The sequence below is a fragment of the Rhinoderma darwinii genome, chromosome 2 (genome assembly GCF_050947455.1).
Source record: "Rhinoderma darwinii isolate aRhiDar2 chromosome 2, aRhiDar2.hap1, whole genome shotgun sequence".
NCBI lineage: Eukaryota > Metazoa > Chordata > Amphibia > Anura > Rhinodermatidae > Rhinoderma > Rhinoderma darwinii.
This window is the reverse complement of record NC_134688.1, coordinates 333,503,167-333,517,070: the sequence shown is the minus strand read 5'-3', so window position 1 is coordinate 333,517,070 and position 13,904 is coordinate 333,503,167. Positions and strand designations below refer to the sequence as shown.

General features: G+C 37.1%; 1 pseudogene; it reads left to right on the top strand.

Moving 5' to 3' along the window:
- The first annotated feature begins 12,619 nt into the window (after positions 1–12,619).
- LOC142741841 (olfactory receptor class A-like protein 1) lies at positions 12,620–13,568 on the top strand (annotated as a pseudogene).
- Positions 13,569–13,904: the final 336 nt, after the last annotated feature.

Below are 13,904 nucleotides of genomic sequence, written 5' to 3'. Positions count from 1 at the left end.
ATTCAGTAACAGTATGGAGGTATTATTCAGTAACAGTATGGAGGTATTATTCAGTAACAGTATGGGGGTATTATTCAGTAACAGTATGGAGGTATTATTCAGTAACAGTATGGAGGTATTATTCAGTAACAGTATGGAGGTATTATTCAGTATCAGTATGGGGGTATTATTCAGTAACATTATGGGGGTATTATTCAGTCACTATGTGGTTATGGTGTGGAGGTATTATTCAGTAACAGTATGGAGGTATTATTCAGTAACAGTATGGAGGGATTATTCAGTAACAGTATGGGGGTATTATTCAGTAACAGTATGGGGGTATTATTCAGTAACAGTATGGAGGGATTATTCAGTAACAGTATGGGGGTATTATTCAGTAACAGTATGGGGGTATTATTCAGTAACAGTATGGAGGTATTATTCAGTAACAGTATGGAGGGATTATTCAGTAACAGTATGGGGGTATTATTCAGTAACAGTATGGAGGTATTATTCAGTAACAGTATGGAGGGATTATTCAGTAACAGTATGGTGGTATTATTCAGTAACAGTATAAATGTATTATTCAGTAACAGTATGGAGGTATTATTCAGTAACAGTATAAATGTATTATTCAGTAACAGTATGGAGGTATTATTCAGTAACAGTATAAATGTATTATTCAGAAACAGTATGGAGGTATTATTCAGTAACAGTATGGGGGTATTATTCAGTAACAGTATGGGGGTATTATTCAGTCACTATGTGGTTATGGTGTGGCGGTATTATTCAGTCACTATGTGGTTATGGTGTGGCGGTATTATTCAGTAACAGTATGGAGGGATTATTCAGTAACAGTATGGGTGTATTATTCAGTAACAGTATGGGGGTATTATTCAGTAACAGTATGGAGGGATTATTCAGTAACAGTATGGGGGTATTATTCAGTAACAGTATGGGGGTAATATTCAGTAATAGTATGGAGGTATTATTCAGTAACAGTATGGAGGGATTATTCAGTAACAGTATGGCGGTATTATTCAGTAACAGTATGGAGGTATTATTCAGTAACAGTATGGAGGTATTATTCAGTAACAATATAGAGGTATTATTCAGTAACAGTATGGTGGTATTATTCAGTAACAGTATGGAGGTATTATTCAGTAACAGTATGGTGGTATTATTCAGTAACAGTATGGGGATATTATTCAGTACCAGTATGGTGGTATTATTCAGTAACAGTATGGAGGTATTATTCAGTAACAGTATGGTGGTATTATTCAGTAACAGTATAAATGTATTATTCAGTAACAGTATAAATGTATTATTCAGTAACAGTATAAATGTATTATTCAGTAACAGTATGGGGGTATTATTCAGTAACAGTATGGAGGTATTATTCAGTAACAGTATAAATGCATTATTCAGTAAAAGTATGGGGGTATTATTCAGTAACAGTATGGAGGTATTATTCAGTAACAGTATGGAGGTATTATTCAGTAACAGTATGGAGGTATTATTCAGTAACAGTATGGAGGTATTATTCAGTAACAGTATGCGGGTATTATTCAGTAACAGTATGAGGGTATTATTCAGTAACAGTATGGAGGTATTATTCAGTAACAGTATAAATGTATTATTCAGTAACAGTATGGGGGTATTATTCAGTAACAGTATGGGGGTATTATTCAGTAACAGTATGGGGGTATTATTCAGTAACAGTATGGGGGTATTATTCAGTAACAGTATGGAGGTATTATTCAGTAACAGTATGGAGGTATTATTCAGTAACAGTATGGAGGTATTATTCAGTAACAGTATGGGGATATTATTCAGTATCAGTATGGAGGTATTATTCAGTAACAGTATGGAGGTATTATTCACTAACAGTATGGAGGTATTATTCAGTAACAGTATGGAGTTATTATTCAGTAACAGTATGGAGGTATTATTCAGTAATTGTGATTAAAATAACAGATATGGTTGAAAACCGCAAGTGTGAACACAACCCAGCGGTTTTTCATTTGGAATTTTCTATCTCTTCAAAACCGTTCTGTACATATATAGTACGTTGTATATTCATCTGGTAATATCTCTAATGTATTAAGGGTGCCATTGTATGTCTTTTTTCCTGGCCAGGAGGTTCTTTTTAAAAAAAGATACTTTTGTTGTTGTAAAAAATTTATATTGCCGGTATTATCTGGATTCAAAAATAAAATACTATATTTAAATTTTACTTAACCCAAGAGTGCCTATTTATATTCCTGGATCATTTTTCTTTTTTCTTTTTTCCATAATCTTTATCAGGAATGGCACCGTGCTATATTGTATTGCAATTTTGGGTTTGTTAGGTATGGTTTGGTTATAAACCACATCTTTTTTCTTTATAATATTATCTTGGAGGGTTTTTTTTTCCTTCCTGTTTTGTTTGCATACCTTTAGAATTAACTAATTATATTCTCTCTCCTTTTGAATTTGAGGGCGATCAGTGGTGTGTCATCAGTATGGCTTACTGCCTAGACTTAGAGGTAGATGCTCGGATTGCTGCACTTTTGAATTGTGAAATAAACAAAGGTGCCGAAGACACTAGAGGAGATATATATGGTTTATTTAAAAATCATCGGAGACTAATTTTGAGTCACTTAAGACGTAAATGGGATATCCAGAGCTTAGAGGCATATAAGTTGTCCAAAATAATTCCAAGAGGGCTACGTAGACGTACTACACCTGCATCACATTTTAAAAGGGAGGCATTCTTGGAAAAATGGGATGAGGAGTGCTTGAGACACTCAAGGAATCTGATGGATTTATTAATAGAAGAGGAGAAAAACATGCTGAGTTTGCTTGATGTGGAAATTGAGGAGAGTGTTAAAAAACTGGATATATTTTGTAAGGATCCGGAATTTGAAAAATTAAATGTTAGTCTCAAAAAAGAGGTGGAAATGGAACTTCGAGAAATATCAATACGAAAAAGGAGGAAATTCCAAAGGGATACTTTTGACTTTGAGCAGAAACAAATTTTCTCCTTCTCAAAAAATAGAGAAAGACAGAATAGAAGTAGACCACGAGTGAGAAGGAATACTTTTATGTCAACAGATGGGGAAACTACAAGTGACCCATCTAGTGACAATGAGATGGGGAAATATTTTAGAACTGAGGAACCACAGTCAAAGGTATCTTTTTTAGGGGACCGAAACAGAGGGAAATTCGGAGAGGAAAGAATAGTAGAGAAAAAAGGAGGACCCAATACAAGACAACGCAGGGGAAGATAGAAAATAATGCTAATAACATAATAAACTTAACTGATTTCCCCCTATCAATACATCATATATCCTTATTAAATCGAGGATTGGGCTTTTCACCGGTTACCCCTGGAAAAGAGTTTGAGATATGTAAAGATCTTCACCTCTTTCTCAGAAAGATTCTTTTGAGACTTTGGCATGGGGAAAAAAAAGAAAAAAATGAGGGGAATAGTCAAAATGAGAATATTCTATCACAGTCACAGAGAGAAATAATGGAATTTGGAATGATCCCTAATTTAGAAACGTCTGATCTGAATACCTTGGGAGATTTAAAGAGGCTCTGTCACCAGATTTTGCAACCCCTATCTGCTATTGCAGCAGATAGGCGCTGCAATGTAGATTACAGTAACGTTTTTATTTTTAAAAAACGAGCATTTTTGGCCAAGTTATGACCATTTTTGTAGTTATGCAAATGAGGCTTGCAAAAATCCAAGTGGGTGTGTTGAAAAGTAAAAGTCCAAGTGGGCGTGTAGTAGGTGCGTACATCGGGGCGTTTTTAATACTTTTACTAGCTGGGCGCTGTGAAGAGAAGTAACATCCTCTTCTCTTCAGAACGCCCAGCTTCTGACAGTGCAGATCTGTGACGTCACTCACAGGTCCTGCATCGTGACGGCCACATCGGCAGCAGAGGCTACAGTTGATTCTGCAGCAGCATCAGCGTTTGCAGGTAAGATCGACTTACCTGCAAACGCTGATGCTGCTGCAGAATCAACTGTAGCCTCTGGTGCCGATGTGGCCGTCACGATGCAGGACCTGTGAGTGACGTCACAGATCTGCACTGTCAGAAGCTGGGCGTTCTGAAGAGAAGAGGATGTTACTTCTCATCAGAGCACCCAGCTAGTGAAAGTATTAAAAACGCCCCGATGTACGCACATAATACACGCCCAGTTGGACTTTTACTTTTAAACACACCCACTTGGACTTTTGCAAGCCTCATTTGCATAATTACAAAAATGGTCATAACTTGGCCAAAAATGCTCGTTTTTTAAAAATAAAAACGTTACTGTAATCTACATTGCAGCGCCTATCTGCTGCAATAGCAGATAGGGGTTGCAAAATCTGGTGACAGAGCCTCTTTAAATGAATTATGGAGGGAAGGTAACATTTTGGAGAATGCAGATAATCCTGAAGAGGATTTTACTGATATTATCCCAGAGTACACGGGTCTGCGGAAAAAAAGCAGTACCATGCCAAGCATACACTCCAATAGATATACACATGCTTTTTTGGAGGCCATGCTTAAGGACATAAGTGTCATCGACTGGTCCTCCTTCCTGTGTGAGGACAACTTAACTGAAAGGGAACGAAAAGCCCTGAAGGAATTGCAGAATATTGAGAATATCGTTATCAAGCCCAGTGATAAGGGCGGAAATGTTGTCCTGCTCAGGGAGGAGGACTATGTCGGTGAGATTAAAAGACAATTGGAAACGGATACATATTCCCTTTTGAAAGATAACCCATCTGATCATATAATGGGGACCTTGAATAGAAAACTGACTTTTGCATTGGACGAGGGCCTAATTAATAAAAATGAGTTCCAATATTTGGAGGTAAGGGAACCTCGCATGCCTACCATATATGTGCTTCCTAAGGTGCACAAAAATAGGAATACACCCCCGGGTAGACCAATTATTTCGGGGTGTGATGGCCCAACAGATCACCTTGGGAAATACATAGACGAAAAATTGAAACCCTTTGTTCACACACTTCCATCTTTTGTGTTGGACACAGGGGACCTCTTAAATAAAATTGACAAATTGACCCTTGAGGAGGATTTCATCCTGGTAGGATTGGATGTGTAGTCATTGTATACTTCCATCCCACATGATATTGGCCTCAAAGCGGTCGCGCATTTTCTGGAGAGGAGAGGAGGGGACTGGGCTCACCAAAATGAATTTATTATAGAAATGTTGGAATTCGTCTTGAATTATAATTGTTTCTCTTTTGATGGCAAATTCTATCGGCAGACCCGTGGAACAGCCATGGGATCCTCTTGCGCACCATCATATGCCTGTTTACACTTGGGATGGTGGGAAGAATTTATAGTATACCCACACCCCCTTTTCAGAAAATGCGCCTCCGCCTGGCTGAGATACATGGATGATGTTCTCCTAGTTTGGAGGGGACCATTGAATTTACTGGATAGCTTTATTAGAGACTTAAATGTTAACAACTTAAATATCCTTCTGACCTATACTCACAGTGAAGATCATATTAGCTTTCTTGATCTCAATATTCATAGGGAGGGAAACAGATTAAAAACGACTACATATCGGAAACCAACATCAGGCAATACCCTATTGGCAGCAAGTAGCCATCACTTTCCCTCTCAAATTAAGGGGATCCCGATAAGCGAATTTCTTCGAATTCGCCGCAACTGTACTGATTTTAGGGACTTCAAAAGTGAAGCACAAGATCTGTCTTCCCGCTTTGAAAATAGGGGTTATTCCAAAAAGTTGATCAAGAAAGGATACAATAGGGCATCCAGACAGAATAGAGAGAAAATCCTCAAGAGAGGTAAAAAAGACAATAGTGACAATAGAGTCAGATTCATTTCGAGGTATGGGTCCCATTGGGATATACTTAGGAATTTGATGATAAAAAACTGGCCACATTTGACTTTGGATAAAATAATTAATTCAATAGTGGGGAATGTACCGAGTATGGTCCCCAGAAGGGCCCCCACGCTGAGGAATATGTTGGTAAGCTCTGAGTTTAAGAGAAGGACCCCAGGTAATGAGAAATGGCTACAGAAACGTCCAAAAGGAATGTTCATGTGTGGCTCTTGTAGATGTTGTAAGTATGTATTAAAATCTGACACTTTTCTTGATAGTGAACACAAAAGGGAATTTAAAGTTTATAACTTTATTAATTGCCGTTCGACCATGGTCGTCTATTCCATTATCTGCCCATGCGGGAAACAATATATTGGCAAAACGAAGCGAGAATTACATATTCGCATCAGCGAACACATTCGGGACATTACCAAAGGTGAAATAACAAATCCTCTAGCTGCGCATTTTAAAACATATCATGCCCAATCACCAACTGGCTTAAAATTCATGGGGATTTATCAGCTATTTCAAGATAGAAGGGGGGGGGGGGTGATCTTAACCGAACACTCCTTCAAAAAGAAACCATGTGGATTTACACATTAGGAACCTTGAACCCTAGGGGACTAAATAATGAAATAAAATTTAACATGTTCATCTGAGATTAAAACAGATGGGAGCCAATGGATTCCCATTAGGATGGCCACATCTTCTGCGTTCGTATTGGTCTCCACTTGTTCTCTCTCCTCCTTGATAAAAGTACATGAGACTTTTTTGTCTTCCAGTGTTACATTCCTTTCTTAATCTCCTGTATTTTCTGAGTTACCCAGCACTAGATAAGTAAATCCTTCATGGATAAATCTTGGATAAAAAATGGCTAATTTATGGATTGGATATATTCTTTCCTTGGAACTTGATATTAACTCTAATAATATGCCTCTGATCTGGATATCCCAATTGCTATATATCAGAAATTTACTTCTTGTAGAATGAGCTTGAGTAATGTTCTTCCGGGTATGAAATATTGAATCAATTGGATAAATAAAATAAAATAAATGAACATATTATTCATCTCTTGCAATTTTCTTTCGCAGGAGTATGAGTTGCCCTTAGCTCTTTGTGGGTGGTGGAAACTAGGGACCCATTGCCCCTTTTTGGACATTTGATCCCCCTCCCTGCCCCCCTTTTGGAGTTTCATGGCGGCCCCCCTATGTGCAACAGTTATATACATACATATGATTATGAGACCTAGTGATAAAATTATTCTATTGACTTTTGATAGTCTATTTCTTTTGGGGATAGTGGGGACCCAGGTCCTAATACCTTAATAGGTTACGGTCCTCTCTCCCTGCTTCCCCTGAAGTATCTTATGAATTCCATATGTATATATGTATAGATAGCTATAAAATTAAACAGATTATCTATTTAGCTTTAAAATACTAATTAATTTTGCTAATCTTAAATAGCGTATGATATAGCTCAATAGTGTAAACGGTGTAGCAAAGGACTCTATGTGGAATAAAATTTTGTTTTATTTTTCCATAATTCAACTATAGAATCTAGATATTAGTAGCGGACTATATTCATGGATAAATTAATTCTGATTATTAGACCCAGGTAGTGGCTATACTCTTATGGAAGACTCAGACTTAATTATTATTCCTGTCATGACCATGTAGAGATGCACCACTGATTGCCCTCTCCATAAAAATACCGAATATATCCTTTTAATACGACTTAGTGGATATATGAATTGCCTGTTTGATTGTAAAAAATATTTATACTTGCTATCAAAATTGATTGTTTTGCCTTACGAAAGATCGACATGCACTATCCATAACGTCTTTTCTAATTATCCCCATGAAACATTATGTCTATGACCGCAGAACCAATGAATGAATTTGGGACACTATAAATACATTGTGCTTGGCAGCACCTGTCAAACTGCTCTGAAGAAATCCCGTTCAGGGATAAAACGCGTCAGCTGTTCTAATCAACAGGGCCGGTAGTGACGTCTAAACCTTGCCCTGAGAATCCCTGTCCAATGTTGGAGATACCACGTGGAAGGAAACCTACTCTGGAATTTCAACTCACCTGGTTGCCGGCGTGCGATCCTGCCTTGTCGGGTCTGTGTCTCTCTAAGTGCCCCTAATCCACCTTGATGCCGGCATGTGATCCTGCCCTCTCAGGTCCGTGTCTCTCTGAGTGCAGTGGTGAAATACCCGCATGGATCAAGGGAGGAGATCGTCATTTGATGTGATGGTGGAGACTTGGAGGCTTTGAATTAAATGTGTGGCCATACAGACGAACCCTGCTTCTGTGGAGATCTACTATTTTCCATCTTTGGGCTGACTACCTCTACAGCTGGCTTCTCGGCACTCGCTGGATGTTTAAGGTAAAAATCCTATACAAATGGTAAAAATCCTATACATATTATAAGAGTGCCTTGCATTAAAGCTCAAGATCACGAGGGCTACACATTTGACCCCAAGGGTCTGTGAAAAGACTTCCTATCACCACAAGATTCAAATTAGAACCAAGGATCCACTTATGAGAGGAAAAAAGCACGCTGTAAACTACATCCCCTCAACACATGGGGCTACCTTCCTATCTTAAGAGTTATATTCAATTATATGCGTATAAAAAGAATCTCTTCAAAAAACATCATTATCAGTTACTCCTAATAGGAACTCTGGCCATTTTGTGATTAAAATAACAGATATGGTTGAAAACCGCAAGTGTGAACACAACCCAGCGGTTTTTCATTTGGAATTTTCTATCTCTTCAAAACCGTTCTGTACATATATAGTACGTTGTATATTCTGGTAATATCTCTAATGTATTAAGGGTGCCATTGTATGTCTTTTTTCCTGGCCAGGAGGTTCTTTTTAAAAAAATATACTTTTGTTGTTGTAAAAAATTTATATTGCCGGTATTATCTGGATTCAAAAATAAAATACTATATTTAAATTTTACTTAACCCAAGAGTGCCTATTTATATTCCTGGATCATTTTTCTTTTTTCTTTTTTCCATAATCTTTATCAGGAATGGCACCGTGCTATATTGTATTGCAATTTTGGGTTTGTTAGGTATGGTTTGGTTATAAACCACATCTTTTTTCTTTATAATATTATTCAGTAACAGTATGGGGGTATTATTCAGTAACAGTATGGAGGTATTATTCACTAACAGTATGGAGGTATTATTCAGTAACAGTATGGAGGTATTATTCAGTAACAGTATGGAGTTATTATTCAGTAACAGTATGGAGGTATTATTCAGTAATTGTGATTAAAATAACAGATATGGTTGAAAACCGCAAGTGTGAACACAACCCAGCGGTTTTTCATTTGGAATTTTCTATCTCTTCAAAACCGTTCTGTACATATATAGTACGTTGTATATTCATCTGGTAATATCTCTAATGTATTAAGGGTGCCATTGTATGTCTTTTTTCCTGGCCAGGAGGTTCTTTTTAAAAAAATATACTTTTGTTGTTGTAAAAAATTTATATTGCCGGTATTATCTGGATTCAAAAATAAAATACTATATTTAAATTTTACTTAACCCAAGAGTGCCTATTTATATTCCTGGATCATTTTTCTTTTTTCTTTTTTCCATAATCTTTATCAGGAATGGCACCGTGCTATATTGTATTGCAATTTTGGGTTTGTTAGGTATGGTTTGGTTATAAACCACATCTTTTTTCTTTATAATATTATTCAGTAACAGTATGGGGGTATTATTCAGTAACAGTATGAGGGTATTATTCAGTAACAGTATGGCAGTATTATTCAGAAACAGTATAAATGTATTATTCAGTAACAGTATGGGGGTATTATTCAGTAACAGTATGGGGGTATTATTCAGTAACAGTATGGAGGTATTATTCAGTAACAGTATAAATGTATTATTCAGTAACAGTATGGAGGTATTATTCAGTAACAGTATGGAGGTATTATTCAGTAACAGTATGGAGGTATTATTCAGTAACAGTATGGAGGTATTATTCAGTAACAGTATGGGGGTATTATTCAGTAACAGTATGGAGGTATTATTCAGTAACAGTATGGAGGTATTATTCAGTAACAGTATGGAGGTATTATTCAGTAACAGTATGGGGGTATTATTCAGTAACAGTATGAGGGTATTATTCAGTAACTGTATGGAGGTATTATTCAGTAACAGTATGGAGGTATTATTCAGTAACAGTATGGAGGTATTATTCAGTAACAGTATGGAGGTATTATTCAGTAACAGTATGGAGGTATTATTCAGTAACAGTATGGGGGTATGATTCAGTAACAGTATGGGGGTATTATTCAGTAACAGTATGAGGGTATTATTCAGTAACAGTATGGGAGTATTATTCAGTAACAGTATGGGGGTATTATTCAGTAACAGTATGGGGTATTATTCAGTAGCAGTATGGCGGTATTATTGGTAATGTTGGTCTTACAATCTATGTACATTACAGTGGTGGGGGCTGTGGGGAAGTGTGAGTGGCAGCGGATGATCAGGCTAAGAGACAGTCCGCAGAGTGGCATGTGATGTACTTTGACATGTAGGTGATACTTACGTGTGGGATGTGGGTCCATAACTTGTGGACTGCACAGGGCCAAAGATCATATTAATCCACCATTGGCATCGAGCCAGCACAGGCAGACCACAACAATACAGCAGGTAGAGCAAAGAAACCAGCCCAGGACGTGCCGCTTCAAAACAGCGCTAAGCACGATCCATCCTGGACTGGCCTGAATGTAATTGCAGAGAGTTTCGCCGCAAATGAGACTGGCTGCCGAGGAGAGATATGGGGCTGTGCAGACTGTACTATTTGCACTGCACTGATTGGCAGTAAGAATAATTCTTTAAATATTTTCCATACTTCAAATAGCACTATAAGGCTATGTTCACACTGAGTTTTTTGGTTTTTTGAGGCAAATTTTGTCCTTCCTGCACGTCGTTTGCCGCGATTTTCACCGCGTTTTTCCCTCGCGGCCATTGAGTGCTACGGGCAAAAAACTCAGCGAAATACCCTCTCTCTGCCTCCCATTGATGTCAATAGGAGGTCAGAGGCGTAAACGTGCGAAGATAGGGCATGTCCCTTCTTTCTCGGGAGGCATTTTTGGCCGGTTTTTGACGAGTTTTGCGGAGCGGTTTCCGCGCCCAAAAACTCGTCAAAATACTCTGTGTGAACAGGGCCTAACAAATAAACATCAAATGTTTTCCTATTTAAAAAATTTATATATTCCGTGTTTGATGTGTAAAGTTAGGAATGAGAAAACTCCGATAGATTTGTGGGGGGGGGCCGCCTTTTTATAGTTCGCCTCAGGCGGCAGACGGGCTAGGTTCACCCCTGGCTGTGTGACCAGTTAAGAGTCTTGCTACATGCCCTGACCTTGTGCTTATCTGACACTACACTTGTTATATTGGCCTTCACCAAGCGAGACTACTCTGGGGATAGCGACCTGGGGTTCCCCTGCAGCGATGTCCAGATTCCTGTACAGGGGTTAAGGGTAACCTTAGACTCCGCTCCCAGTTTAGGCCCACGTCAAATCCCTTGATGACAAAGTGGGTTCACACCGCTTCTGCTGGCACTGTGACAGAAAATCCTATGGGCACCATGACAGTCTACAGGCAGTAGCTCTGGTAACTACATGTCCCATGACGCCTTGCCTGGCATCACGTAGATATCACATCACTTCGATACCACAAACATGGTTGCAGAATTGTTTCTAGAAAAGCATCCACACTTGGAAACATATTGTCCCCATCTTTTTTTTCATCTAAATGTTACATATTTACAGCATAATGTTTTTTTTTAAAATGTGGGTCATACCCATGCAAAGTCTGTACATTTTCTCGACCTAACAAAAGCTTTTATGATTCTAGTAACAGTAGAAATGTTATGATTTATATCAACTGCAATAGTGAGTACGTAGTTTATATTATCGAATGTAAAGAATGCTGTGTCTGTGTCATGTATGTCGGTTGCACGACGAGGTTGCAATGCATTCTTAGATTATTGCTATGGTGTCTGCTGGAGTTTCCTTTTCATTGTTTGACTCGACAAGGAAATGGTTTCTTGAAAGTTTTGCTAAAGAATAAAATTATTTGATATATGAAAACTTATCAGTACCACGTTCCACATTACATTAATTCAATTTGTTTTTTTTATATTGTGAATAAAACTCTTGAACTAGTGTACATCAGCATGACACAGAAATGACGACCCAAGCAAATGTAGCAGATCATCACTCAGGAGATTAGAAACTGTTATATGTTACGTTCTTACATAACACTAGTCCAAACAGTCATATGTTACATTCACATTTATGAGTTTTCATTAATCTCCTGTGGGTTGACATTTTTTGTAGCCTGGGGGTTATAAATTCATGCCAGTTCTATCATTCCTACATTCCTACAGCAGTAGTGCATTGTTTTTAGAGAGGTATGTTTACACTAACTCCGTAGATTTTACTTTTCATAAATTTATATTATTTATCTTATTAATTATAACAATGAAACATTAATCTTACTAATTATATTACTGAAAAATATAAAAACTGATGTATATATTGGGGAATATTTATTTGAATAAAAAAAAGTACAAGTTGGTTTAAATTTTTTATTTAATACAGCACTACGAAATAATATAAAATATTCTACATAGTTTACCCATTTTTTACACTGGTGATAAGTTCTGTCTGGTTTTTGTTGCTATTTGAAGTCAAACATTTTATGTTAATGCTTTTCTAGGTTGCAAACGTAATAATTCAAGACGGATGGACCCTCATCTTCTTTTTAAAGCAATAGGGTTTTACTTACTTGTGATCGTTGGGATTCAAGGAAATATCTTAATTTTTACACAATTTACCTTAATCAGAATTATTGAGAAGAAGCTTCTTCCAATCAACACAATACTGACCATGTTGGAAACAGCTAATCTTCTAGTTATCCTTTCTCGAGTAATCCCACAATCCCTGAACTCCATAGGCATAGAGGATTTACTGGATAATACTGAATGTAAATTTGTTATATTTACATACAGAGTAAGTAGGGCTATGTCTATTTGTATAACCAGTCTACGTAGTTGTCACCAGTGCATGCTGATCTCCCCATCAACTAAAGTGTGGGCATACCTTAAACAGTATGTCCCATATAATGTTATGACCATCATCATCATTCTCTGCCTCATCAACCTCTTAATGTATCCTTACAATATTCTTAATGCACATGCCAGGAAAAATATAGCATCTTAGCCATATACTCTTCACTTGGTATATTGTGATGCTGACTTTCTAACCTATCCAGCATGCAATCTGAATGGAACTTTCTATGCCTTTTGGGATTTTATTTTTGTAGGACTGATGACGCTTGCAAGTTCTACATAGTATACACCTTGATTTGACATGAGAAAACGGTGAAAGCAATCAGGAGTTCAAAAAGAGGTCAAAAAAGATCAAAGCTTCAAGAGCTGTCATATTATTAGTTGTACTCTACGTGGTACTATGTAGGCTTGATAACTCAATGTGGATTTATTCATTAACTTTGTCTAATGTAAGCCCTGACATGAATGATATCCGGATATTCTTAGCATCCTCTTATGCAACGCTGAGCCCAATAGTCATTATTATAACCAACCCTAAACTTAAACACAGTTGGAAATGTTCATGTGGGAAGAGGCCTTTTTACAAAGATGCAAATGGACTTGTGTTCTCAATAAGTAAATAACTATTCAAACAGATGTTAACAATAAAATAACAAACCAAAATAACCAAATTTTCTTTAATTTATAAAGGGAAGAAATTTAACAAAATGTTAGATGATATTAGATACATTTGTTAAAAAAACAGACTCCAAAAAAACCGACACGTTTTTCCAGAACTATTCACCTCCATACAATTCTGGAAGGTTAAATTAAAGAAAAAAAAATGAAAAAAATAATGAAACTAGTCTTACAGGTTAATTGGGTAATCAGATAGATTATAGTGCTATTGGACAGAGAAAAAAAACAAACAAAACAAAAAACACTAAACTAAAAGACTGTGAAGTTCAGCATTGCTTTCT